Source organism: Mauremys reevesii, linkage group 6, assembly GCF_016161935.1.
Source record: "Mauremys reevesii isolate NIE-2019 linkage group 6, ASM1616193v1, whole genome shotgun sequence".
Lineage (NCBI taxonomy): Eukaryota > Metazoa > Chordata > Testudines > Geoemydidae > Mauremys > Mauremys reevesii.
The window spans coordinates 14,021,873-14,049,245 of NC_052628.1; the positions used below are offsets into that span (position 1 = coordinate 14,021,873).

At 45.7% G+C, this 27,373-nt stretch overlaps 1 protein-coding gene across 1 annotated transcript in view; it reads left to right on the forward strand.

Moving 5' to 3' along the window:
* The first annotated feature begins 2,160 nt into the window (after nt 1–2,160).
* Nucleotides 2,161–27,373, forward strand: part of CTIF (cap binding complex dependent translation initiation factor) — a 316,149-nt gene continuing 290,936 nt past the window's right edge. The window contains exon 1 of the mRNA XM_039544403.1: nt 2,161–2,312. The gene's annotated coding sequence lies outside the window, so the exon portion shown is untranslated. The remainder of the gene's footprint in view (nt 2,313–27,373) is intronic.

Here is a 27,373-nt window from a genome sequence, read left to right on the forward strand (position 1 = left end):
TGTTATGCCATATTGTAAAGATGGGAAACTGAGGTACAAAAAATTAGGTTGTGATCCAGATATTGATTCCTTGGTGACAGGCCCCAATTGAAGTCAAAGGGGTTGTGCTGTGGCATAACCCTCCAACTCGTCGCACCAGAGCCCCAGATGGCTGAAAGATGGAACACCCAGGTTTCATTGTGCCTAAAGGACAAATTATACTGTTAACTATCGCACTCATTCTGGGAGGCCAGACCAACTTCACAGTAGTAGGAGGCATTACTGCCCAGGCTACTGCTGACAGTACTGTGAGTTACTGCAAGCTCCCTACCAGCTGGCAACTTAACATTGAGGCAGCTCTTCCGATGAGCTGCCATGACCTCTAGCTGTAAGCAGAAGCAGCTGGGGTAGGCTCACCACTTCTAGAAATGCCTAGAATCACTGGTCTGGCCAAGCTTTATTCAGTATTATACCTGGAGGGCAAGGCCATGAAGGAGGTGCTGGCTTGGCTCTGCCACCGACTTCCTCTATGACCTTGGTCAGGTCCCTTAGCATCCGTGCCTCACTAATCATTGCATGCAAAGTACTTTGAAAGTGTTGAGTTCTATATTTTTATTATTGGATGGAAAAAGCCCTGGCCTAATAGAGCACTAATTAGTAGCTCCTAAAGAAGGTCCCTGCCCTAAAGACTAAGGTAGTAATATAAAAAATATACCTGTCTCTTAGAACTGAAAGGTCATTGAGTCCAGCCCCCACCTTCACTTGCAGGACCAAATACTGATTTTACCCTAGATGGCCCCCTTAAGGATTAAACTCATAACCCTGGAGTTAGCAAGCCTATGCTCAAACTACTGAGCTATCCCTCCCCCGTCAGTCAGTTATAATTATTAGTAATCTCTAAAGACAGTCCCTGCCCCCAAAGAGTTTACAATCTATTGAAGTATAAAAACTCTTGGAGTCAGATGTGAGTGTACAGCGCCTAGCGCAGTAGGGTCCTAATCACTGAGTGTGGCCTTTAAGCAGTACTGCAATATAAATAATAATTCTGTATATAACACACAACATTTGCTTGGGTGTCTTACAAATAAAGAAAGAGAGATTAGGTCCCTGTTCCAGGGATCCTACAGTTGAAATAATCCAGTGGTTCGGGACCCCAAAGTGGGTCATGACCCCCCCTTGAAGGGGGTTGCCAGGCAGGGGCGGCTCTAGGCACCAGCAAAACCAAGCTTGCCCCTGGCGGCCCAAATCTAGAGGCGGCAGGCTGGGGGGTGGACCTGCAGCATGCCTGCGCGAGAGGTCCCGCGGCGCGGCGCGCGGCGGACCGCAGGCATGACTGCATGAGGCTCGAAGCCGTCGCCGGCTCTGCCTCGGCCGCGCAGGCATGACTGCGGCAGCTCGCGCCGCCGCCGGACCCCGGGGCCGTCGCGGCCCGTGCCGTCGCCGCTCCCGCCGCGGCGGCAGCGGCAGTCCGCGCTGCGGGCGGGGGGACGGTGCGGGGGCCGCAGGAGCTCAGCGGGGGGCGGAAGAGGGAAGAGAAAGGAGAAGGCGGCGCGGCGGCGCCGCGCGCAGCCTAATTTCTAGAGCCGCCCCTGTTGCCAGGGCTGGCTTAGACTTGCTGGGACCCAGGGCTGAAGCCTGAGCCCCACTGCCCAGGGCCAAAGTCAAAGCCCAAGGGCTTCAGCAGCACTCAGGTTACAGGCCCCCTGCTTGGGGCTGAAGCCTTTGAACTAGAGTGGTGGGGCTCGAGCTTTGGCAGGCTCAGGCTTTGGTCCCCCGGCCTGGGCTCATGAAGCAATGTTTGTTGTCAGAAGGGGGTCACAGTGCAATGAAGTTTGGGAACCCCTGAAATAATCCATCTAGCTAAACTTTCTCCCGGCCACTATGGGGTTGTTGCCTTCGCTATATAGGTCCCCAGTGCTTTATCTGAAGAGTTGTTAAGTGTTTGTGTGTGTGTGTGTGGGGGGGAAATAGGAGCCTTAATGCAACAGGGTTTCCTTGTTCCACTTCAAACGGACCCTGGCCCTAACTCCGACCCCTAAAGAGGCACAAGCCAAACTCCCCCTTACCCAGGGAGGGTGAGGAGTGGAACTACATTTCCCAGCATGGCCAGCGTGTCCCTTTCTTTTCAAGTCTATGCACGTGGGTCGTTAGGAGGAGCTGAGACGTCACATTCCTGCATTCTCTTTGCCTGTGTCAGAGCCGGGTTTTTCTCCGGTGCACTCAAACCTCCCTCATCCAGGCAGGACTCATGAACCTAAAGGCAGGAATCTGACATCCGGACCCCCTTCCCCCCGCCAGGCCACCCTCTGCCCGAGCCTTGGACGGCCAGCCAGGTAAATCAAGATAATCTCTAGATGGGGGGGTTGGTGTGTTTGGTTGGATTTTTTGCACTTGTGTTTGTTTTGTGGGTGTCTGTGCAGATTGCCAGGAAAGAGCCATCTAATAATTGGACACTGTAAAAGACACATACGCACCATTGTAATCGTCTGGGGTGTCTGGGAGCTTGGTTTTCATCTGCCTTCCCAGCCCCAGACAAGCTATTTCTCAGGCTGGGAGCAGCTTCTGCTCACCGGCAAAAGGGCAGTTCAGTTTTGGTGGCAGGGAAGAGCCTGTGGACTATAAACCATGTTGTCGCTGTCATGTCTGTGTTCCAAGGAGGGGTGTGTTTTCCCTTTGTTGTGAAGCCTCCTTTTGCTGCATTGGGTTGCAGTTGCAGTGGCCAGCTTGCAGCTGTTTGCTTTTTTTTTTTTTGGCCACGAATACAAAAGGGCATGTCGGTGGCCTGGATGCTTTTGTGCCCAGCGCTGTGATTATTCAGGATCCTGTTCCCTTTCCTCTCCATAGGCCACAGCGGCATGCAGTTTGCTTTCATTTTTATCCCTCCCATGTGACTCTGTTTTTTTTTCCAGAGGGGCAATGTCTTGCGTGGATGTGTGTTGACTGCATGTTGTCTAGACCGAACTCCTCCCTCCCTCCCCCCGCTGTCGGAGAACTCCCATTGCGGTGTGTGGTGGGAACGGGATCAGGAATTGCAATTTGGGCCTTCTGGAGCTATCGGGATTGCGTGTGGTTTTGTTTTCATGGCATCGTTCCGATACAATCACTCGGACAAACGAGGCACTCGGGGGATACCTGCTCTTGGGTGGGAGGGTGCACGCAGCTTGATCGCAGTCAGACCCGTATTAAAAGACTATTTAGATAAATGAGGCGTGCCCCCTCCCCCGACAATAGGGAGCAATGTATGGGGCGGCGAGATTGTTCCTGAGCGTTGCTCTGTTTCCTACAATACTGTTTGTTCCAGAAACGTGTCTGATTGTTAGAAGCTTTTTTGTATGTTGTTGATTAATGATGCATTCTTGGAGCCTTCTCTCCCTCCTGATGATGATATAGGATTAATTGGTGTGAGATATTGTAATCCTTTTAGTTTCCACTGAACCCAGCTGCTTTACAGAGTGGTGGGTTGTTTTGTATGTGGTTACTTAGAATTAAGTGACTGTGGTTGTGTTGGCTAGCTGTGCATTTGTCTACATTGAATTCGGATCCTATTCCTCTATTACAATTAGGCTGTGTGTGCACAGAACGATCCGAAGTGGGCTTTATTTTTATGCGGCTTTTACATGACTTCGGTATGTATAAATCAAGTCCTAACTAATTGGGTGTCGGTACAGACAGAGGTAGTGAGGTGGGGGCATGGGGTCACGACTGGCTGTGGTTTAAGAGGTAGACCCCAATTCGCATTAACCAGATCCATTGCCAGTCTGCGGGCGAACGCAATGAAAGTCTGGGTGCGGATTTGTAGCCACCTCGATGGCTTTTTATCCCCGCCCCCGCCCTGGCATCTCCCTATGTCAACGCCCTGCCCTCGTGTGTTACCCGCAGGGGGGTGGGATAGGGCCAGCCCGGCCCCACTGCTCACCCTGGCCCATGCCAGCGAGTGGTGCCTAGATTTGGGTGCGGCCCCGGCTGTCTGGGAGAGACGCCCCCCGGCTCTGGTACCTCCGGCTGATTCGAGTAGCCCCCGCCGCATCCCCCGCGCCTCGCTCCGCCCGGCCAGGAGCCGGACAAAGGCTCCGAGCACGGAGCTGGGTGGGAGCCGCAAGCGCCCCAGCCCCGCGCCACGTAAGAGCGGCCCCCGGGCCGGGGAAAGTGACACAGCAGCTGGCTGGCGGCGCTGCTGTAGCGCTGGGGGAGGCGAGGAGGCGCTTGCAGTGGGCAGCAGCTGCAGCTCTCTGCTGCCATCCTGAGCCCCCACCCCTGCCCTGGCACTGAGTGCCAGCAGCTCCCACTCTCCGCCAGCCCTGGCTGGTTGTACTCACTGCGGGGGGGGAGATGCTACATGGGGTCAGGTTATTCTCTGCCCTGAGAACCCCGAAATGCCTGCGAGAGGATTGGTCCCATCAGCTTTAGACTCCAGAGCGTGCTCAGGCCAGTTGGTTTTGCATGTGGGGAAGAGTAAAATGTAGGGTGCTCTGCTCCTGTGTATGTCCCATCTGACTGCTCTTTGCACAGGCCTTAGGGTTCTTATCCCCCTGGTAGAGGTGGGGGAAGCAGAGGCGCAGAGAAATTGTAACTTGGCCCAGAGCTCAGAGGAGAACCCAGGCGCCCTGCCTCCCACTCCCCTGCCTTCTCCACAAGAGCATCTTTCCTGTTCTCCTCTGGGGCGCGCAGGAAAGAAGAGCCTTGTTTGGGGTTCTGAAGCAATGAGGTGCACTTTTGGCAGAGGACCTCAAAGCACGTTGCAGAGCATTATCTCCATTTGCACAGATAGGGGCACAGTGAGACTAAATGATATATCCACGGTTCACATGGCAGAATTAGGCACAGTACTTCAGTCTCCTGATTCATAAGCCCCTCTAACCACTACATAGTACTGCCTCCTTTTGCTAATTGTTTTTCTCCACTCACAATTTTTGTCTAAAACTGAAGTATGAAAATTGACCCAAAAAAGCTTTTAATTCTGATTTCCAACCCAATTTTTTTTTTTTTTTTTTTTTAAGATTCAAGAGGGATAGGTCTGAATTTATGGATGCCTGGCTGACCTTCAAGGAATCTTTCCCCAACCCTCTGTTATTTTATGATTAGATTAATCCTCCTGTGAAGACATGAATTTTGTATTAAACCTAATTCCCATTAATTTAAACGCAGGAGTCAGTTTTTCTGAGGAAAACAAAACAATGATTTGAAAGCAGTAGAAAACTGATGAATAACGTGTAACATGTAGTATAGGCCAGAGTCAGTGGTCTGCTAAAGCATGTAATAATAGCTGTAGTATATTGCCATACCATTTCTTGCAAAATAAAACCATGTCTGGACCCTACCTAGACTAATAAAGCATTGTGGCACAAGTATTGGGCTAATGGGGGCTTGGATAAATATCAACAGTGTAGGATATTGAAGCCTGACTTTAGCATTAGGTTAAAAAAGCCATCCACCCTTTTTAGGGAGTTCTGCCATTGCCATCTGTGGGACAGGATCAGGGGCTAGTTGTCACCTTGCTTTGGAGCAGGATCATTGGAGCTGTGTCAAAGGGCAGCTAAATAGATTGAGCTCCTTCAGTCTGGTACTATAAATCATTTTTCGAATCCTTTGCTCATTCTCATGGCTCTTCCCTGAACCCTCTCCTGTTAATCAACACCTTTCTTGAATTGTGGGCACTGGAACTGGACACAGTATTCCGGCAGCGGACATACCAGTGCCAAACACAGAGGTAAAATAACCTCTCTACTCCAGAATCCCCTATTTATGCATCCCAGGATCCTATTAGCTGTTTTGGCCATAGCATCATGCTAGGAGCTCAAGTTCAGCTGATTATCCACCCCCATCCCCAAATCTTTTTTAGACTCACTGCTTCCCAGGTTAGAGTCCACCATCCTGTAGGTATGGCCTACATTCTTTGTTCCTAGATGTATACATTTACATTTAGCCATATTAAAATATATATTGTTTGCTTGCGCCTTGTTTACTAAGCAAGCTAGATAGCTGAATGAGTGACCTGTCCTCTTTATTATTTACCACTCCCCCAATTTTTGTGTCATCTGCAACTTTATCTGTGACGATTTTATGTTTTCTTCCAGGTCATTGATAAAGATGTTCAATACCGTAGGATCAAGAGCCCTGCGGGACCCACTGGAAACAGACCCACTCAGTGATGATTCCCCTTTTACAGTTACATTTTGAGACCTATCATTTAGCCAGTTTTTAATCCACTTAATGTGTGTCATGTTAAATTTATATTGTTCTAGTTTTTTAATCCAACTGTCATGCAGCATCAGGTCAGATGCCTTACAGAAGTCTAAATATATTACATCAACACTATTGCCTTTATCAATCAAATGTGTAATCTCATAAAAATATATCAGGTTAGTTTGATAATCTTTATTCTATAAATCCATGTTGATTTGCATTAATAACATTATCCTCCTTTAGTCCCTTATTAAGTGCTCCATTATCTTGCCTGGCATCAATGTCAGGCTGACAGGCCTATAATAACCTGGGTTATCCTGTTTACACTTTTTAAAAATTGGCACAGAATTAGCTTTCTTCCAGTCTTCTGGAACTTTCCCAGTGTTGAAGACTTACTGAAAATCAACATTAATGGTCCAGTGAGCTCCTCAGCCAGCTCTTTTAAAGCTCTTGGATGCAAGTTATCTGGACTTGCTGTTTTAAAAATGTCTGATTTTGGTAGCTTCTATTTAACATCCTCCAGAGTTACAAGTGGAATGGAAAGTGTATTATCATCACTATATGATGAGACTGCATCATCTGTTTTCCCCGCAAATACAGAACAGAAATATCTATTGAATACCTCTACCTTTTGTGCATTATTATTGATAATTCTAACAGTTCCATCTGGCAGTGGACCAAGACTATTGTCAGGATTCTTTTTGTTCCTAATATATTAACAAAACTTCTTATTGTCCTTAAGTTTGCTAGCCATAGATGTTTCCTTGTGTCCCTTGGCTTCCCTTATTCATTTTCTACAATTCTTAACTTTTGATTTATATTCATTACTATCAACTTCCTCTTTCTTCCGTTTGCTATATTCATTTTTTATTTTTTACAGCTGCCTTTATTTCCCCTCTAGACCAACTGGCTTATTAACCATGTTCCTCAGTTGTGGAATTGTAGCTTTTTGGGCATCTGGTAAGTTGCTCTTAAATGATTCCCAAATATAATTAATATTTTTCTGATTAAATTCGTCTTCCCAACTGATTTGGCTCATAATTGTTTTCAGTTTTGTAAAATTGTCCTTGTTAAAAGACCAAGTATGTATATTACTGGTCTGAACTTTATTCTGTTTGCCCATTATAAATGTGATCAAGTCACATTTACTTCTACCTAAGCGACCATTAATTTTTAGTTCTATGATCAGTTCCTTTTTATCTGTTAGGACAAGGTCTAACGTAGACTTCCCCTGTGTTGGCAGCAACACTTTTTGAGTTAGGAAATTGTCATCTATAATGCTTAGAAATTCCAAGGATGTTTCTGTAGTAGCAGAGTGAGACATCCAGCATATGCCACTCAATTGGAAGTCCTCCATGATCACACAGTTTTTTCCCTACACATTATAGATAAGTGCATACGGAAGAGGTTATCCTGTACCCTACTGTGATTTGGTGCTCTGTAGCAAACACCAACTAGTACCCCATCTTGTGGTTTATCTGTTAGGACATTGATCCATAAGCATTCAGGATCTTTTTTCCCCCAGAATTCTGTGACTGAGAAGCAGGTAATGCCATTTTTGACATAGAGTGCCACTCCCCCTTCCCTTTTGCCCACTCAAGCCTTCCTAAATAGGTTATAGGTAAGGCCCTACTAAATTCATGGTCCATTTTGGTAAATTTCACGATCATAGCATTTTAAAAACCTTGAATTTCACGGTTACAGATACTTAAATCTTAAATTTCACAGTATGGTCACAAATCATGAATATGTATTTAAAAACATAAATATTAAAACACTTAAATCAGCGTTTCTCAAACTGGGGATCCGTTACAAGGCTCTTGTGGGGAGCGGGGGCGGTCATGCTACTATCACCCTTACTTCTGTGCTGCCTTCACAGCTGGGCTGCGTGAGAGTCAGGGCTGTTGGCTGGGAGCCCAGCTCTGAATGCAGCACCGCCACCGGGAACAGTGCAGAAGTGAAGATGGCATGGTATGGTATTGCCACCCTTACTTCTCTGCTGCTGCTGCCCCCCGGCGGCGCAGGACGATGGCAATACCATACCATGCCACCTTCACTTCTGCGCTGCTGCTGGTGGAGGCGCTGCCCTCAGAGCTGGGCTCCCAGCCAGCAGCCACCACTCTCCGGCCACCCAGCTCTGAAGGCAGCGCAGAAGTAAGGGTGGCAACACTGCGACCCCCCTACAATAGGTCCATGACGCGGTTTTTATAGCTGTCAATTTGGTACGGCCCTAGTTATAGATCTTAATTTTAGTGTTCCAAGGGTGCGAATCATCCCACCAGGTTTCACTAATACCAGCTAGATTGAGTTTATGCTCATAAATGAGCTATTACACTTCTTCTTTTTTGTTACCCAGGCTCCTAGCATTGGTGTATAGGCAATTTAAGAACTACTTCTTTTCATGTCCTTTGGTTCCTTGATTAATTTTGTTCTTAACATCTCAATTTTGTGCTAATTGGGTGGTCACATTTTCCTTCTTTTTATCTTCCTCTTGCTAATAGTTTAACGCCCTCCTGACTACTCTAGCCAGTCCCTCTTCTTTTAATTCCATTTAACTAGCCTCTTTTTGTGTGTGTGTAGTTCCCCTTTTTGAAGTTAAATGCTACTGTGATGGGTTTCTTTGGTATTTCCCTCCGCCTGCCCTATGAGGATGTTAAATTTAATTACATTATGGTCGTTATTACTGAGCAGTTCAGCTATATTGTCTTCTTGCACCAGATCCTTTGTGCCACTTAAGACTAAGGGCTTGGCTACACTTACAAATTTGCAGCGCTGCAGCAGGGTGTGAAAACACACCCTCTGCAGCGCTGCAAATTGCGGCGCTACAAAGTGCCAGTGTAGTCAAAGCCCCAGCGCTGGGAGCGCGGCTCCCAGCGCTGTACGTTATTCCCCACAGGGAGGTGGAGTACGGACAGCGCTGGGAGAGTTTTCTCCTAGCGCTGGCGCTTTGACTACACTTAGCGCAGCGCTTTGAAATGCAAGTGTAGCCAAAGCCTAAATCAGAAATTGCTTCTCCTCTTGTGGGTTCCAGGACAAACTACTCCAAGAAACAGTCATTAATGGTGTCTAGAAGATTTAGCTTTGCATCCCATTCTGAGGCAACGTACCCAGTTAATATGGGGATAGTTTAAATCCCCCATTATTTTGAGGGTTTCTGTTTGGTAGCATCTCTGATCTCCCTGAGCATTTACAATCATGTAACCATCCTGGTCAGGTGGTCGATAGTATATTCCTACTGCTATGCTCTCATTATTCAAACATGGAATTTCTATCCATAAAGATTCTATGGTACTGTTTGATTTGTTTAAGATTTTTACTATATTTGACTTTATGCTTTCTTGGAGATTTAGTGCCATTCGCTCACCACCATGACCTACTCTATCGTTCCTATATATTTTGTATCCTGGTATTATGGTGTCCCATTGATTATCATAGTTTCAGCAAGTTTCTGTGATGCCTATTCTATCAATATCCTCACTCAATACCAGGCATTCTAGATCCCCCATCTTAGGCCTTGGCTACACTTGCAAATTTGCAGCGCTGCAGCAGGGTGTGAAAACACACCCTCTCCAGTGCTGCAAATTGTGGCGCTGCAAAGCGCCAGTGTGGTCAAAGCCCCAGCGCTGGGAGCGCGGCTCCCAGCGCTGTACGTTATTCCCCACGGGGAGGTGGAGTACGGACAGCGCTGGGAGAGCTCTCTCCCAGCGCTGGCGCTTTGACTACACTTAGCGCTTCAAAGCGCAGCCGCGGCAGCGCTTTGAAGTACAAGTGTAGCCAAAGCCTTAGTATCTAGACTTCTTGCATTTGTATACAAGCACTTATAACATTTGTCAATATCTAGTTGTCTGCCTTCCTGTGATGTAATTGAATGGGACTCTTTCATTTGACCGTTTCTCTTCAGTTCCAACCTGTACTTTATCACCTTCTATCCTCTCCTTTTAACTAGGATATAGAGGATCCCCTTTAATAAATACTCCCGCAAGGAATGTCTGTGTCTAAGCCGTGTGCTCCTCTGCACCTGCCAGCTTTCCCCTAGCTCTTAGTTTAAAAACTCCTGTATGACCGTTTATAATTTAATGTAAGGACTATTTTGGGGTATCTCCAACCAACCCCATAAGTAAAGAGAACAAGTCTAGGGTTGGCTCCAGTTACTGCAGTTGACTGTGTGCAGAGAAACTCAATGAGGTTGCCTTGGGTGGTTTTATTAGATTAGGATAGAGTCAGATACCATTTTTAGAGCCTACTAGTCATATATGTGACAGGAAGAGAGAGAGAGATTCTTTCTTGCCCCTTCCTGTAAAAACGATGGGGTCTTTGCAGGTTTTGCTGCCAAGATAGAATATGAGGAAAATGTCTTTACTGACAGGGATTTGTGAATCGCAAAAGTGCCCACTGTTCCTTTCTCAATTGCTATTGCCAATGGTTTTATCCCTTTGACACCAACAGCAAAACAATTGAATGTCACCTAGCATGGGGAAGGAAAAGTATCACTGGTATCCGTGATCAGCAGCTACTCATATTCTTACTGTAGTCTGATTTCCAAATTCCGATCTCACTTAACTTGGTGTAAATTGAGTAATTCCACTGAAATCAAGAGAGTTGGATCAGTCAGACTACCAGCATCTTACTTGAAATCCAGGTTTTCTCTGTGTGGAATGTATATGATCATTTCTGAGCTTCTATGGTGTACTGTTCTCCTGTCATTGTTCAACGTGTCACTGAATTATTTTAGTGTGTGTACATAAAAGCCATGGTCAAGCCAGTATTATTTTCTTTTAAAGGTTACAAGTTATTGGGCTCAGTACAGGGGTAATTGGGTGAGATTCTATGGCCTGTGTTATACAGAGAGTCAGACTAGCTGATCTGAAGCATCTGGAGGTGGCCACAGCTGGAGATAGGACAGTGAGGGAGATGGGCCCGGTTCTGAGGTGTTACCAAGCATTCTCTCTCTCAAGTGCTTGGCTGTCTGGTTCTTGCTTGCATGCTCTGGGTATGACTGATCCCCATATGTGGGTTCAGGAAAGGATTTTCCTCTAGGTCAGATTGGCAGTGACCTTGGGGGTTTTTTGCCTTCCTCTGCAGTTTGGGTGTGGGTCAGTTGCCGGGATTATCTGGGTATATCTCTAACCATTTCCTTGCCATTGCGGGGCCTCAGGCATTGGGGCACCTTGTAGTGACACACAGTAGTCTAGTCTCTTGGGGCTTGTAACACTTTGGTCTCTCTTTGATTGTTGGATTGCCGGGTGGTGGTGGTGGCGGTGGCCTGTGTGATACGGGAGGTCAGACTAGATGATCTGATGGTTCCTTCCAGTCTTAAAATCTGAGGAGTGTCTCAGTTGGTGTGAATCAGTAGCTGCACTGGCTGTGTCACTTAATACCAGCTGAGAATGTGGTGGCCCATTGCAAGGAAGGATCCTGCATTGGTTGAGGGATTCCTGCGTGATGTAATGGGTTGCTTTCTTCTCTGGCAATGATTTTATGCCTCTGACAAGCAAATGGTTTTAACACTTTAGCTAAAACAAATTAGTGTGTTTTTTAAAACTTTTACCGCTAAGGACTGTAAAAGGTTTTAGTTTGGATGCAAAATCTCTCTCTGACACAGAGGCCCAGAAGCAGAAGCCCTGCACTGAATTTCATGTCCCAGGCCCACAGTAGAACTTGCATAGAGAGATCTGATCAGGCTAAGCATGTTGCACTTGGCTGAAGTTCAAACGTTGTGTGCATAAAGGAACTCTGCCTGTGTTTGTATTTAAAACTCTACCTCTGAATGCAATGTCCTGTGCGTCAGCTTCAGCTCTGCTTGGACACGTGCACAGAGGTCCCACTGATGTGTATCTAAGGTCAGAATTCAGCCCTCTGTGTACAAGTTCCACTCTGGAAGGTGTCATGCATTTAATAGTGCAAATGCAGAAAGATTACCTCACATTCTCGTACATGGGGTTCTGTGAGACTTGAGGAATTGTTTAGGAGGAAGCCAATTTGAAGTGTCGTGCTACATAGCTCAAATCTGTACATTACGCGTTTGCAGTGAGGTCTCTGTGAGAGCAGTTAAATTCCTACAGCCATGCCACCTGAAACTGCAATCTCATCTGAGTAGGGTCAGGCTGGGTCACTGATTGGAATGGAGTCTTCTAGGGGAAATCCAAGTTGCTGCAGAAAGTGGTGGTCAGAGCTTGAAAAGTTACCAGATAGCTGCTATAGCCAGAGACCGATACCAAATATGGAACGAGACAGCAGTAGGGTACTGAGTCCCACTGCCAGTTGCAGGAAGGGGGCTGGTTCTGTGACCTCATTGCACTCTTTGTCTTGCTGCCTCTTCCCCAGCTCTTTCGCTCGCTCTCTTTTTTGTCCCTCCAAGCTTCACATTTTTGTTTTCTGGGGGAGGAGTGTTTCCACTACGTTTATCCTCTTCCATCCCCCTGGCTGCTACAAGGGCAAGTTTCCACTACTCTAACCTTCTCCTCCAGCCTCTCATTTTGGGTGCCCTTCCCCGTAATACCAGTACCTGCCCCTGCTGCTCTCTGCCGTCCTGAGCAGGAGCAAACTGAAGTTGATTGACATGATTACACCCTGGTGCTGCAGATTAGTTATCCTCCAGCAGATTCAGGTATGTTTAAATTCCAGTAAAAATGGACAAGCACATTATCGGACAGTTTCCTTCTGATAAGCTGATCAGCAGTGAAATGATTAGCAACGTTGGTATTTACACATACCCATTAGGTTTCAGAGTGAATAATGAATACAAATGATGTGTGGGGTAGTTTACACCCCTCAGAGCTAGTTGTAGTTCCAGGTTGTCTGCAGCCCAAATAACTCAATGCAGCATCAGTTATGTTGGGAAGATTATTTTGGCAACAGTAAAAGCTAGGAATTTAACTTGTAAAAAACCCCCAAAGCTTGATTTCTGCGGACAATGATGGCCCAGGCTCCTTACTTGAGAAACAGCTTCTCACCAGCAGGCAGGGAGTAAATGAATGTAATCTTGCAAGCCTTGGTATTTAGGAGTAGGGGGTGCTTTGCCTGTTGGTGAGGGAGGATGTGCTGTTGTGTGAGTGCAGTCTTTCAAGTGCGCTGTAAAACTGAAGTCCTGACCATTCTTGGTGGTTACTCTTGCAAGAAATATAGGACTTGAGGGCATTTAACCTAGGAACCAATTCCAGCTTGAGCAATTGAAATCTATCTCCATAAACTCCCCGTAGAATTCTTCCCATCTTCTTTTAAAGGGACCCTGTCAATTTGATTTTTTTTAAAATTGCACTTTAAATAGCATGTCGTGAATTTTTTAAAAATTAATTATCTGAAATAATGTCCAAAGGGTTTTCTTCTCCCTTGCTGATGTTTGTAAGTGGATTTCCAGCAAGGAGGAAACTGACTGTGCAAGGGAAACAGCAAACTTGTCTATACAAAGTAAATAAATTGGAATAATATAGGGTTTTCTGTTAAGTTTTTCTTTCAAATATATTAATCTTCGGTGCCACGTGTAACTATTGGAGGTAATCACCTTTTCCAGACAGAAACGTAATCCCCCATGTCTCCCCAATGGATGATATTTAAACTGCCACATAGTGTTGTTCAGAGGTGGCTACATTTCATTGGTAGGAGAAATGTTCCTTCCCTTACTTACAAGGGTGTTGAGGGCCTTGGATGAGATGCTCTGCTGAAATGCCCCAGAGAAGTGCACTGTATTGTCATCTGTTTTGAACACGATTGCAATGTCTCATTCATATAATCAAAAAATAGGTCTGCTTTACTCATTCTCTTTGCTGACTGGCCATTTGTGGGAAAGAAAAATCTGTACCCTATGGATACATTGCTTTGGATCCTAAGGAAGATAAATGTACCCATCTGATTACATGTGGGAGGACAATCATTTCAAACGGAAAATGGGGGAGAACATGGAGGGCAACAGTCTTGGTTCTTACATGTATTTGATCCTGTTGGCTTTCTTACTAAAGCCTTGATCCTTGAAACTCTTACCTGAATTGACCCATGAACAAACCTTGCTGGTGTCCTGTGTTCCTAGGAATACTTGGGTGTCCTGATCCTTGATGTAAGCACTGAACTGAGAATAGTTGAATAGCGGGCATAAGCCACACACTAACCTTGATGAAGCAGCAGCTGCTCCTAGCTGTCTAACCAGTTGCCCTGCTATATTTTTTAGTCTCCCTGTCCACTAAATGGCCAGTCGGTTGTGCAGCAATTGTCCAAGTGCTTCGGAGCAATGCAGCAAACTCAGGGCACCTTTACACTTAAAAAGCTGTATTGATGCAGCTGCGCCATTCTGGTGCTTAAATTGGCAACCCTATTAGAGGATCTTCATTGTGGCTGGATGTATTCCTGGAGGTTTCATCACGTGATATAACCTTTAATTAAAGATTAATCTTTAATTCCTGAAGACTCCAGGAGAATCCTGGAGGGTTGGCAACCCTATCCTCTAAGCCGATGAGGGAGAGCTCTCCCGTCTGCTTAGCTACCGCTTATCAGAGAGTTGGATTAACTGCATTGACAGGAGATCTCTCCTGCTGACATAGCACTGTCTACACGGGGGGTTAGGTCAGTGTAACTACATTACTCGGGGTGTGATACAGGTAGGTCCGTAGTGTAGACAAGATCTACGTTTCCTCTGCAGAAGGAGGAGCTGGTGAAGATGCAGTGACACTTCTCTGTTCTGTCTTGACCTGCTGTCTGATGGTATGGAGCTCATTGCTGTGTGGAAGACAAGAGTCTGTCCTATAGGTGTTTAATAATACTTAGCATTTCAGAGAGTCTTTCATGTAGGGACCACAGTCACTAGTTAAGCCTCACAGCCCGCTTTGAGGTCGGTAAGGAGTATATCCTCATTGAGAAACTGGGAGTCTACAAGTTGTGTCTTGGCATGGCCGTGGCAGAGCTAGGAGGTGGTGGTGGTCGGGGGTGGGGTCAGAGTTCTGTGACCATGAAAAGTAGTATACAACTGAAATGTGTTTGCTTTCCTGATTCTCTCCCTCCTCCGGATATCATTAGCCATGCCCATGTTAGTCCTCTGAGTCTAAATACTGTGCATCTGGCATGGAAAGCTTAGGGACTGCAGGAATCCAAGTTCCCTGAGCAAAAGCAGAAAACTCATAGAGAAGTGTGTGGTTTGACATCAGCTTTCATAATCACGTCACTGTGTTAGTTGAGAACATTACTGGTTGTATCTTTAACAGTATTTGAACAGTAAAACACTAGTGGAGGTCATTGGGCCAGTTTTGTTTGGGGTGTTTTCAGTGAGACCTCACCACCATGGCCACTTGTATAAGGGCACTTTTGTGCACCAGCACCAGCGTATGCACTCGATTAGTAATTGCACATGCCAGGTCTGTTGAGAGAAATGGATTCTATATATGAAAAACCAATTGCTTCTCTGTGCGGGTGTTCAATTTACTGCCTGCATGTGCACTTTTGGCATTTTTGGCACCTGAGGGGCAGTCCAGTTGCAAAGCCAATCCTATGATGTGCATGCTCTTACTAGATGTCATATTTGGAGATGTTCTTTCACTAATAAGTATGTGGCAATTTTGGCTGGTAGATGAGCAAACTGAAAGCAAATTTGACTGGCAGCAGAATTCCAACCCTGGAGGGCACGTAGCAAATGTACTTCTTGTCTTCCAATAATCATTAATAGTATGTAGCCCATACATAGAGCATACAGTGCTTTTCCCCCATCAACCTCACACATTTTACTAAGGAATGAATCATTAGTAGGGCTGTCAAGTGATTAAAAAAATGTATCGTGATTAATCACGCTGTTAAACAATAATAGAAAACCATTTATTTAAATATTTTTGATGTTTTCTCAATTTTCAAATATTTTGATTTCAATTACAACACAATACAAAGTGTACAGTGCTCACTTATTTATTTTTATTACAAATATTTGCACTGTAAAAAACTAAATAAATAGTACAGGTCTGTCGTTCTTAGGCGGGGGTTCCGTTCCACGGTTATCGCGTAAAGCGAAAACCGCGTATAGTCAAAACCCCAAGCCCTTTAAATCCCGCCCGCAGCTCTGGCGGCAGAGCCGGTGGGGAGGGCATTTAAAGGGCTGGTGGAGCCAGTGGGGAGCCCGATGGAGCCCTTTAAATGCCCCTCGGTCCCACCGCCAGAGCTGTGGGTGGGATTTAAAGGGCTTCCCCCGCCCGGCCGCCGGAGCTGTGGGCGGGGTTTAAAGGGCTCCGCCGGGCTTCCCGCCGCGGTGGGGAGTCCGGAGGAGCCCTTTAAATCCCGCCCGCAGCTTTGGCAGCCGGGCTGGGGCTGGCATTTAAAGGGCCCAAAGCTCCACGGTGGCTGGAGCCTTGGGCCCTTTAGTTCGCCCCAGGGGCTACCAGCCACCTCTGCAGCTGGGAGCCCCCTGGGTGATTTAAAGGCCCTAGGACTCCCAGCCACAGCTGGTGCACCAGGACCTTTAAATCTTGAGGCCACGCCTCTTCTACTTGAGGCCACGCCCCCTCCCGGACTCCAGGCCTTTCAGCGTAAAGCTGAAATCGCGCATGTTAAATGCGTGTAAGTTGCGAGTGACCTGTATTTTTCAGTTCACCTAATGCAAGTACTGTAGTGCAATCTCTTTATCATGAAAGTTGAACTTACAAATGCAGAATTATGTAAAAAAAAAACAAAAAAACCCTTCAGTCTAAGGCTATGGCTACACTTAAACTTCAAAGCGCTGCCGCGGCAGCGCTGGCCGCGGCAGCGCTTTGAAGCGCTAAGTGTAGTCAAAGCGCCAGCGCTGGGAGAAAACTCTCCCAGCGCTGTCTCCTCCTCAGCTAGCGGGGGAATGAGAGCGCGCTGGGGGGCGCGGCTCCCGCTGGGGCTTTGATTACACTGGCGCTTTGCAGCAGCGCTTGTGTTTGCAGCTGCAGGTGTGTTGCACTGCTGCGCATTTGTGCAAGCCTAGCAGCTAAAAATAAAACAATGTAAAACTTTAGAGCCTAGAAAGTGCACTCAGTCCTAATTGCTCAGGCAAACAAGTTTGTTTACATTTTCAGGAGATAATGCTGTCTGCTTCTTGTTTATAATGTCATCTGAAAGTGAAAACAGGTGTTCGTATGGCACTGTTTTAGCTGGTGCGTCGCAAGATATTTACGTGCCAGATATACTAAAGATGCTTATGTCCCTTCATGCTTCAACCACCATTCCAGAGGACGTGCGTCCATGCTGATGACAGGTTCTGTTAGATAATGATCCAAAGCAGTGCAGACCAACGCCGGTTCAGGCCTGCTAAACCCAGGGTTGTGAGTTCAATCCTTGAGGGGGCCACTTAGGGATCTGGGGCAAAAATCAGTACTTGGTCCTGCTAGTGAAGGCAGGGGGCTGGACTCAATGACCTTTCAAGGTCCCTTCCAGTTCTAGGAGATGGGTATATCTCCAATTATAAAATATAAGATTTTCATTATCTGAGTCAGGTGCCACCAGCAGAAGGTTCTGCATCAGAGTGTTGCATTTTTAAGACTTCTGAAAGCATGATCCATACCTCATCCTGCTCAGATTTTGGAAGGCACTTCAGATTCTTAAACCTTGGATCGAGTGCTGTAGCTATCTTTAGAAATCTCACATTGGTACCTTCTTTGGTGTTCTTAAAATGAAAAACGTGCTGGGTCATCATCCAAGACTGCTATAATATGAAATATATGGCAGAATGCGGGTAAAACAGAGCAGGGGATGTGCAGTTCTCCCCCAAGGAGTTCAGTCACACATTTAATTAATGCATTATATTTTTAACGAGAGTCATCCGCATGGAAGTATGTCCTCTGGAATGGTGGCGGAAGCATGAAGAGGCATACGAATGTTTAGCATATCTGGCATGTAAATACCTTGCAATGCCAGCTACAAAAGTGCCAAGCAAATGCCTGTTCTCACTTTCAGGAGACATTGTAAATAGGAAGCGGACAGCATTATCTCCCGTAAATGTAAACAAACTTGTTTCTCCTAGCGATTGGCTGAAAAAAAAAAAGTAAGACTGAGTGGACTTGTAGGCTCTGAAGTTTTACACTGTTTTGTTTTTGAGTGCAGTTATGTAACAAAAAAAATCTACATTTGTAAATTGCACTTTCACGACAAAGAGCTTGCACTAACTACAGTGCTTATATGAGGTGAATTGAAAAATACTATTTCTTTTGTTTATCATTTTTATAGTGCAAATATTTGTAATCAAAATAATTATATAAAGTGAGCACTATACACTTTGTATTCTATGTTGTAATTGAAATCAATATATTTGAAAATGTAGAAAAAATCCAAAAATGCTGAATACATTTCAATTGGTATTCTGTTGTTTAACAGTAAGATTAAAACAGCAATTAATCACGATTCATTTTTTGAGTTAATTGCGTGAGTTAATGGCAATTAATTGACAGCCCTAATCATTAGCCCCATTTCCCAGTTTAGGAAACTGAGACACATACATGGAGCAACTTCCCCAGGGTGATACAGCAGGTTGGTGGGAGAGCAGAGAAGAGAACCCAGGTCTCCCGACTCCCAGCCCATTGCCTTATCTCCTGGAGTTCTTATGGCAGAAGTTACTCTGTTGCAACAGAGTACAGTGGTATTGCATTACACCTGCTGGAGTTGGGAACTGTGATTAGATTAGCCTTGTAAAACGTCTTCTCCCCTGCTCATCTGGGGTGGACGGTGGATTTTTGTTTTAATCAGAAGAACACAATTTTTTGTCTCATTATAATGATCATCATGGTGGGAGTTGCTCTGCTTCTGGGTTAGTATGCTTTCCTGGCAGTTTTAAAAGGTTGGTCTGTATCTCCAGCGTGTAATGGTTTTCCTGTTCTGTGAGCGGGTACTTTTAAGAGCTGGTTTGGAGAGGGATCTAGTGTGATGAAAATTTAGTTGTTGTTTTTATTTTTTTAAGGCTTTTTTGATGACTTTGGCCTGACTTTTCTCTCTTTATCAAATGTTCCTCTTTATTATCGAGATTCCTTGTAGTCAACATTGAAAAAGGAACAAGTGGCTGCTGCAGTGCATCTCTGCAGATCTCCCTGGACTGTTATGAAACGACGTTTTTTTTTGCACACATACCCACTTCCTCTCTACTTGCCAAGTTGATCACGTAAGCTCCAGGAGCCTTTCCTTTCAGTATCCTGCTGAGAAACTTAATCTGTTACTCTCCTGGCTTATTGTTTGTACTTCTCAATTTAGCTAGTGAGTGAGGCCAAAGTGACTACTGATTTGGGGTGACATGATGTTTGGGTGACTGCAATGGGGAACAGTGGGGTGCTCAGCACTTTGGAAACGCAGGTGTAGGGTGTCTCTGGTTGGGCACCTAAAATCAGTGTCCACACTTGAAAATGTATGAGGAGAATTTTCAAAAGCATCTTAATGACTTTCCTCTGGGACCTGTGCTCCTAAATCCCCTGGGCACACCCTGTGGCCCTTACATGTCACACTGATGGTTTTCTGCCTTTCTGGCTTACCTACCATAAATGCAAAAGGTTTGGGAGAATCCTTTTAAATATTAGTCTCTTTCCCCTTGTGCTTCTGACATAATGGTGTGTCCCTGTGAAGTGGGAAGCCTTTTTTGACTCACAGGAAACTACTGCTCTTATGTTGTTGGTTTTTTTGGCAAAGGGAGACAGTGGAAGTCAATTTGCCAGAAGCAGATTCTTGCAGTGAGTCAGAGAGATTAATGGACTATATATTCTTTGACAATAATGAAGCAATAAGACTGCGCCCCTGTGTTATTAAGACAGGATTAGATTTAAGTGTCTCAGTGTTGCAATTATAAGTACAGTAGTACCATCTTTGGTGTTTATATGAGAGGAAAAGAAGCAGGAACTGATGATGTTGCCGCTTAGTTGGATGCTACTAGTAGAAAAAAGTTTCCATGTGTGTCATGTGTCTGTCTGACTTAACGCTATTGGAATGGAGCTGGCATTTCACCTATCGTCCTTAGAAATCAATGGACCGTGTCTTCTACAGGTGTAAAGCATAGTATTCACTTTGGGAGAGCTCTAAATGTGGAACAGCATAGGTACTCTTTGCCTAGTTAGCTGATGAATTTGGAGGCAGATGGTAGATTAAATTCTTCTGTGGTTTAAAGACTGGGGAAACTAGGCTGTTAGTCTGGTAATTTATGTCTATAATATTGCAGCAGTTCTTCAACTGAAAGCTTTATGGTAAAATATGGAGGCTTGTGCGGTTTTAGGAAATTCTTTTTTAACTTCCGTGAGGTGATGAGTTATCGCATGCTGCTAAACTGATTAGATTTTTTTTAAAGGGGGTTATAATTCTGCTGCAAACATTTTGCTTTGAAAGCTTGGCAAATGGGATCTATGGTCTCAGGTTTTTAAAAAAAAAATTAGTTTAGCAGCTGATGTGTTTTAAAGATTGTGTAACCGGGCGAGGAGAATTTACTTAAAGGGACAATGTGACTTGGTTTGCCTACCCCTGGTGCAGACATTCCTATACTGAAGAAATATAGATAATCCAACAGGGAGACCCCAATCTCGGTGCTACTATAATACAATTATTTTTTTTCTGTAAAATCCTTCATTTCAAGTTATCTTAGATGTAATTTATGACAGAGCTAAGTTTAAGAAAAATTCGGACAGTGCGATGTGGGAATTTTTTTTTAGTTGACAGTTTCTTTAGGATTTCTCGTGTATGTCTTTAGTGGACCTTTGTTTATTATTATTATTATTATTTGTATTGCGGCAACTCCTACTGCTGGGCCTGGATCCCCTGGTGCTGAACGAATGCAGAACAAAATGGCGGTCCTTGTCCCAAAGAGCTTACAATCTAAATATAAGAGGGGAGACGACGGGGGAGATTGAGGCGCATAAGGGCTAGTATTGGTCAGCATGATGGGGGTGGGTGGAGCACACCCGCTGCCGAACAGTTGTCAGATTTTCTGTAGGATTCACCTCAGTGGCAGCCAGACTGATGTTTATCCTCTGCTCTAGGTTTTCAGGACCTGGTTGGGAATGTTTTTTGTTTATCTTTGCTTTTTTATTGCCACTGGGGAGAGCCATGGATGAAGTTCTTGCCTTCACTGTGGACTGCTTGGCTTTAGTGGGGTTTTGTTGTTGTCTTACAAGCAGTGGGCAAAGGATGTTTATTGAAAATTGTCTTTTTTTTTTTTTTTTGCGCTTCTGTATGATATATAAAGAACCCTTGAAATTAAAAGGCTCAATGAGAGGGTATTTTTCTGCTTGACTTTACCGGAGGAATATCAGGAATGTGCTGTTCCATGGCCTTGCTCGAGGACTCTTTGGAAATCTCTGGAGGAGAGTATTGTGAGCTCTCACAAGCCTTCGGAAAGGCATCCTTTCCCTCATGTGTTAATTAGGCACCCAAGTTAAAAGTTTATTAGCAAAAATACACAGAAAACAAAGTTTTTCATAGATTCAAAGCTTTTAGTGCCAGACGGTACCGTGGTGATCATCTAATCCAGGAGTTCCCACAAGAAATGTTTTGGTGGCCTTAGAAAGCTCCGACAATTTTTCCTAAAATACTTAATTAAATTTAGGAAAAACAAATAAATATTCACATATCCATGTCCAAATCATTGTAATTTATTTATGTAGGGGTTTTTTTCAGACTCAATAATAAAAATAATGTACAGTTGTCTCTCTTCTTTACTGGACCTAAACAGAATAGAAACAAAGTAGGATGCTTTGCACATTCTTCTCTTTTTTGTTTTTGTTTCTTTTGTTTTTTTGGTTGCTGGGTTTGTTTTTGGTTTTTTTAGATTTATTAGCAATTAAGTCTACTCATGTGAAAACTGGTATTTGTAGATTTGTTAATATCACTTTTCACAGCAGACTTACGCCTTGGCAAACTGGCGGACAAATTAAGCTCTGAAGGGAGGCAGTGGGGGCCGAGGCAATGTAGGGCTGAGGAAGGCAGTGAGGGCCATGGCTGGGGGATGGAGCCCGAAGCCCTGTGGCCAGAACCCAAAGCCCCATACCTGGAGGCTGCCACCCAGCGCCCCAGGGCTGACGACGGAAGCCTGAGCCCCACTGCCCTTGGGAAAGGGGGGAACTCACACAGGCGGCCTGCTCCTTTGGTGTTTGTGACTCCAGAGGGGGGCAGGGCTCAACCCCTACTGGTGGCCCAGGGAAGGGGTGAATGGTTCCCCTCACCCCCCGCAGTCACTGTCCAGGAGGCCCCTGGTGGGCACATGCAGCCACAGTGGCTACATTTGAGAAATGCTGATCTAATCTGACCTTCTGCAGTCCAACAAACATCATCCAGTAATTTCTGCATCAAACCCATCACTTCTGTTTCAACTATAGAATATTTTTAGTGATACTGCTTGATTTTTAAAACCCCAAGTGAAATTGCCACATCACTTGGTTTTAAATAGCCTGACTTAAATCCTTTCCTTCCTACTGGTTCAGCTTTCAGTCTTTTGCAATGTCATTATATCACTAAATCCCCAGTAGCTCAAGAATCTTCCATGGTTTGACAAGGCCTGAACTGCTAAAATAAGAAACAAGTAGGGAAAAAACCAACAATGTCTTTCAGGCTTTATTTCTGTATTATTTAGAAGCAAAAAAGTCACAACTCTTTTTTAAAGTGAGCAGGTAACCTTTAAATGCTGTTTTGCTAATCTTTTTCAGTGTTTACAGAGAAGCAGTTATCATTTTGGGAGAGCTTGATATCAATCATTAAAGCTCTGTTTTTGTGTAATATTCTCAAACCTGCTTGTGTAAGTCAAGATTAGCTACAGTTTGTGTGGATCACTACTTCCCTCCCTGAACTGTTAGAACTAGTGCTGACGGCACTATAACGAAAAACATACCCAAGATAATTGTTTGTAAATATGTTTCAATTTGCTGCCCACATCTGCAAGGCTTGGTTTGGTTTAGTGAAGGAGTGGTCCCCGAAGTGGGGACCCTGCTGCTCAGGGCATGCTGTGGGTGGGGCATGGACAGTCTCTCAGTTGTCCTCTAGAAACTTGGACTTTTTTTCTTCTATTAAATAAGTCTCTACCCATTATGGTTCTAAAGAAAACCTTCAAAATGGACCCAAATGTAACGGATGCAACAAAGCCTGCCTGAGTTTTCAGAAAGCCTGAAACAACAGCTGCGAGGTGTTGAACGGGCCCGTTTTGTGGGTGCTGACTCAGATGCCAAGGATGGAATTGTAAATGTCGGTACTTCTGACTATCTCTCTGCTCATCAAAGCATGTCAGAAAAGAGAGGAAGCATCCTATTATGAAGCTCTACACCCTCATTTCCTGAGGGAAGCGGGTGTGTGAAGACTGTTGTGGGTGTGTGTAGAAGTTCAGGTGTGTAGGCTTTTAGTAACACAAAGCTGGGATGCAGGGAGGTCGTGATTCCGTTCATTTCCCTTGAAGGGGCTCAGCTGTGAAGGTTGGGAAACCCTGGCTTAGAAGGATTCTTTAGCAGTGAACTGTAACTGTTCAGTGGTGTGGTTTTACAGTAAGGAATATGACCCGCATCATTCCTCTGCTTATGTCTCCTGAAATCCAGAAAACCAAATATGGCTTTTTAACTAACTCCGATGACTAACCGGATCAGAATAATGAGAAAAATTGCAACAACACAAATGAGTAGTGTTAGCACCACACAGAGATGGAGTCTTTTTTTTTTTTTTTCTCTAGCTCCATCCAGCCCCTCTTCATTGTGGGTTAACCTGCAAGCACCCCGAACTGCAAGTACTTTCAAACTGATAAGACTTCTTTGTTTTTTTACTCTGCTACACCAGTTCTTAACTGCACAATAACCATTCCAGGCCACCTTCTAGTTCTTTAGGTTCTGTATTCCACGCTGTTCCATCCAAGGTGGTACTGGTTAAACTGCACGGTAACACGTTATACTTGCCCTGTACATTGGTTAATTTGCTCCTGCTGTTCCCTGCTTTAATTCGCCAGGGGAGAATGACCTTCAGAAGGACTTGGCATGTTGAGCTGAAAGGCCCATTAGCAGCGTCTGGGCTGTCAGCTCCACCAAGATTCAGGAGGCTGTTATTCCAGAGTCCTCCTGAAGCAGCACTTGCAGTTAACCACTCCAGCATTATTTTAGTTGACTTGGAAAACCACAGTGCATGCGGTTGAGCGCTAGCCACACTGATGTGTAGTTATTTGTGATACATCTGCCCTGTGATTATTTAGTGGCTGACAGTTTTTCAAATCCAGGCAGGCTTTTAAATTAAACACATGTTTGGAAAAATAAAATCTATTTGCTGTAGAACACTTCCCATATTCCACCTGCTTCCCTTTTCACTCCCCCCACTGCACTTTCTCTGCCCCCACGCGTCTTAAAAACCTGGCATTGGGGCATTTATTCCTGCCCCTGCAAAGGTTACCTGGTAGCTGATACAGACCTTAGAATGCCCACAGGGATGCTAATTTACTGAGGCTGCTGTTCCCCCACAGTCTCAGAGCACTGAGCACCTATTAATAAAGGGATTGTCTGTCTAGTGGACATCACCCTCCTGTTTATGGTTGTTGAAAGTACCTCCCTTTCGGTGCAGGCAGTGCCTGTGTGTTACAGCACTGTTAGACTGTCCATATTTTAACTGTCTTTAATGTGATGATCTGGAAAAAGTTACCTTCTCCATCTCTTCTTGTTCTTCTTGTTCCATGTGTGTAGTGCCTAGGTAGTAAGCTCTCTGGGGCAGGGTCTAACTTCTGGTTCTGTATTTGTACAGCGCCTGGCATGATGGGGTCCAGTTCCACAATAGGGGCTCTCAAGTGTCGTGGTAAGACAAATAATTAATAATGTGGCAGTGCCTACTGGCCTCAGCCAGCTTGGGTGCCATTGTGCCCAGAGCTGTACAACCAGAAAATCACCCTTTGTGTCCTTAAGAGCTAAAAGACCAGACCTAACAGGTGGATGAGACAAACAAGTAGGTCAGGTGGAAGGTAGGGAAGACAAGGCACTCAGATGCACTCAGTGAGGAGCAGTGAAAACAACTCACCGCCTGCCTGGCCCTTCCCAGGCTGAAGTTTACTATCCGTGTTATAGAACAAGGGGATTTTCACCTCTCCCTCCCATCTGTTCTGTTCCTCTCGCTCTCCCTGCCCCTGTAGGTGTTGCTCTGCTGTTGATCTCCTCCTCCTCCCCCTGTATGGGAATACTTATTGCTTGATATTTTCTCTGCTTGCTGCTTAGTTTCATGCTCCCTTGCATGTGGTACCAGGTTTCCTCCTTCCATGGAGTTCTGCAAATGCCTCTCCTGATGGCAGCTCCAGCTGCACTGCTGGCTCCAGAGCTTGACGGTGGCTGCTCTGTCCTCTCCTCCAGGTCCTGGTTATGTAGCTGCAGCCCCTAGAAGAGGCTCCTCCTCCTGGTATCCATTTGCTTTGGTAGAGCCTGGACCGGTAGAAGTAGCAGGAAATGAGGAGGAGACCAGTGCCAGGGAAGCAGCCAGCACGCTGCAGACCTCAGTTTGGGAGACTCGGAGAGAGGAAGGAAATGGGGGAGCATGAGGGCAAAGAGGAAGCTGTGGAGCAGAGAGTAGGTGACTTTAGGAAGCATGGGAGGAGACAGGGAGCAGAGAGAACCCAGATTCTTCCTTGGTTCCTCAAGGCCTCTTTCTTCTCCACTGTTGCTGCCACTCCTCCCCAGCTTCTTCCTTCACCCTTAAGCTCAACCTGTCTCACTTCTTTATCTCGTAATAAACAAACATCCCTGTAGACCGTAGAAACTCAGCAGGGAGATACACTGGGGGGCACTGTTCCTAGGGTATGCTGTCTGAAATGAACATGGGGGCTCTGCACAGTTCATGAGGTACAGAGGGGTGTGCTGCCCCCTAGATCTCAGCTAAGGCCTTCAGCAGCCACTGCAGGCTTCATCCCACAATGCTTAGGAGAAAACAAATACAGCGCTGCAGTGGGTTCTCTTCAAAGCAAAGTCACCCAATCAAACAAAACCCCGCCGTGGTGAAAACGTTGGGTGTCACCAAGGATTGTTACAGTTTAAACCAAGCCCCATGCGTTTTAAAAGTGTGGAAACTAAGAGATAAAGAGAGAGGCAGGTAAATCTGCAGACACGGTTTATACAACCTGCATTTTACAAGTATAAAATATCACTGCCACAAAAGCGTGGCCTAGTGGATTGGGCACTGTATTGGGACTCAGTAGGCCTAGGTTATTCCCAGCATTGCCACTGGCCTGCTGAGTGACCTGGGTTAAGTCATTTCACTTTTCCGTGCCTCGGTTTCCCCATCTATAAAATGGGGATAATGATCCAGACCTCCTTTGTTTTGAGAGCTACAAACGAAACACCTTGTATAAGAGCTAGGTGCTGTTAGTCAAGTAAAGCTGCAGTCTGGAAGGGGTTGAGAGATCTCTTAACCATCATTTGGCTGAGACAAGGTGGGTGAGGTAATATCTTTTATTGGACCAACTTCTGTTGGTGAAAGAGATGAGCTTTCCAGCCACACACAGCTCTTCTTCAGGGTAGGATACATAAGGAAGAGGAAGCTGGGGGCAGTGGGAAGGGGAGTTCCCCCAGCCCCCTTTGCTGGTAGAGGCCAGAAATGCCTGTGGGGATTAGCATGCAGTGTAGTAGCTGTGTGGGTCCCAGGACGTTAGCGAGACAAGGTGGCTGAGGTAATATCTTTCATTGGACCAATTTCTGTGGCAATTAGGACCAGCGACTTCATTTATTTGTGAGGGTTGTAATAACCCGTTAACAGCGCCCTGAGGAAGAGGCCTTACAAAGGACGGGGCGTGGAGTTTGCTTTCCTTGCCGGGCTGCTGGGCCAGCCCCCTAGTTTACAATCCCTGTCCCTTCCAATATGCCCCTCCCTCAGTGTCTTCCTTAGTGCGCTGCAGCTGGGTCATGCATGGAGGAGTCAGTGGGGGGGGGCAGAGGGGGAGGAGTTGGTGCCTCTCCCCCAGGCTGAAGGCACGTTTCAGCTGAAGTCTCCAAGTTAAGCCTTTCCTTCCTTTGGCTGCCAGAGCCCGCCTCAGCCCCGTGGGCTGGCAGGGGAGGAGCTGCCCTGTGTGCCGAGTGCTTTGTTCTTTGCCCTCTGCCCCGCCCTGAAAGCCAGTCCCTCCCCTCCCCACTTCAGCCACTGCTTCACCAAGCTGGATTATGTCAGCATGCTGTCCAGCCCTGCCCTCCCATAGAACAATACCCCCCCCCCTTTCCAGGATTTGCCTCGGCCAAAAAACAACTGGCGCTCGGGAGGCAAAGTGAAGGGAGAGAGACCTTTTCTGGAAACAGTTCCCCCCTCCTCCCCCCATGGTGCCTCCCATTTGAAA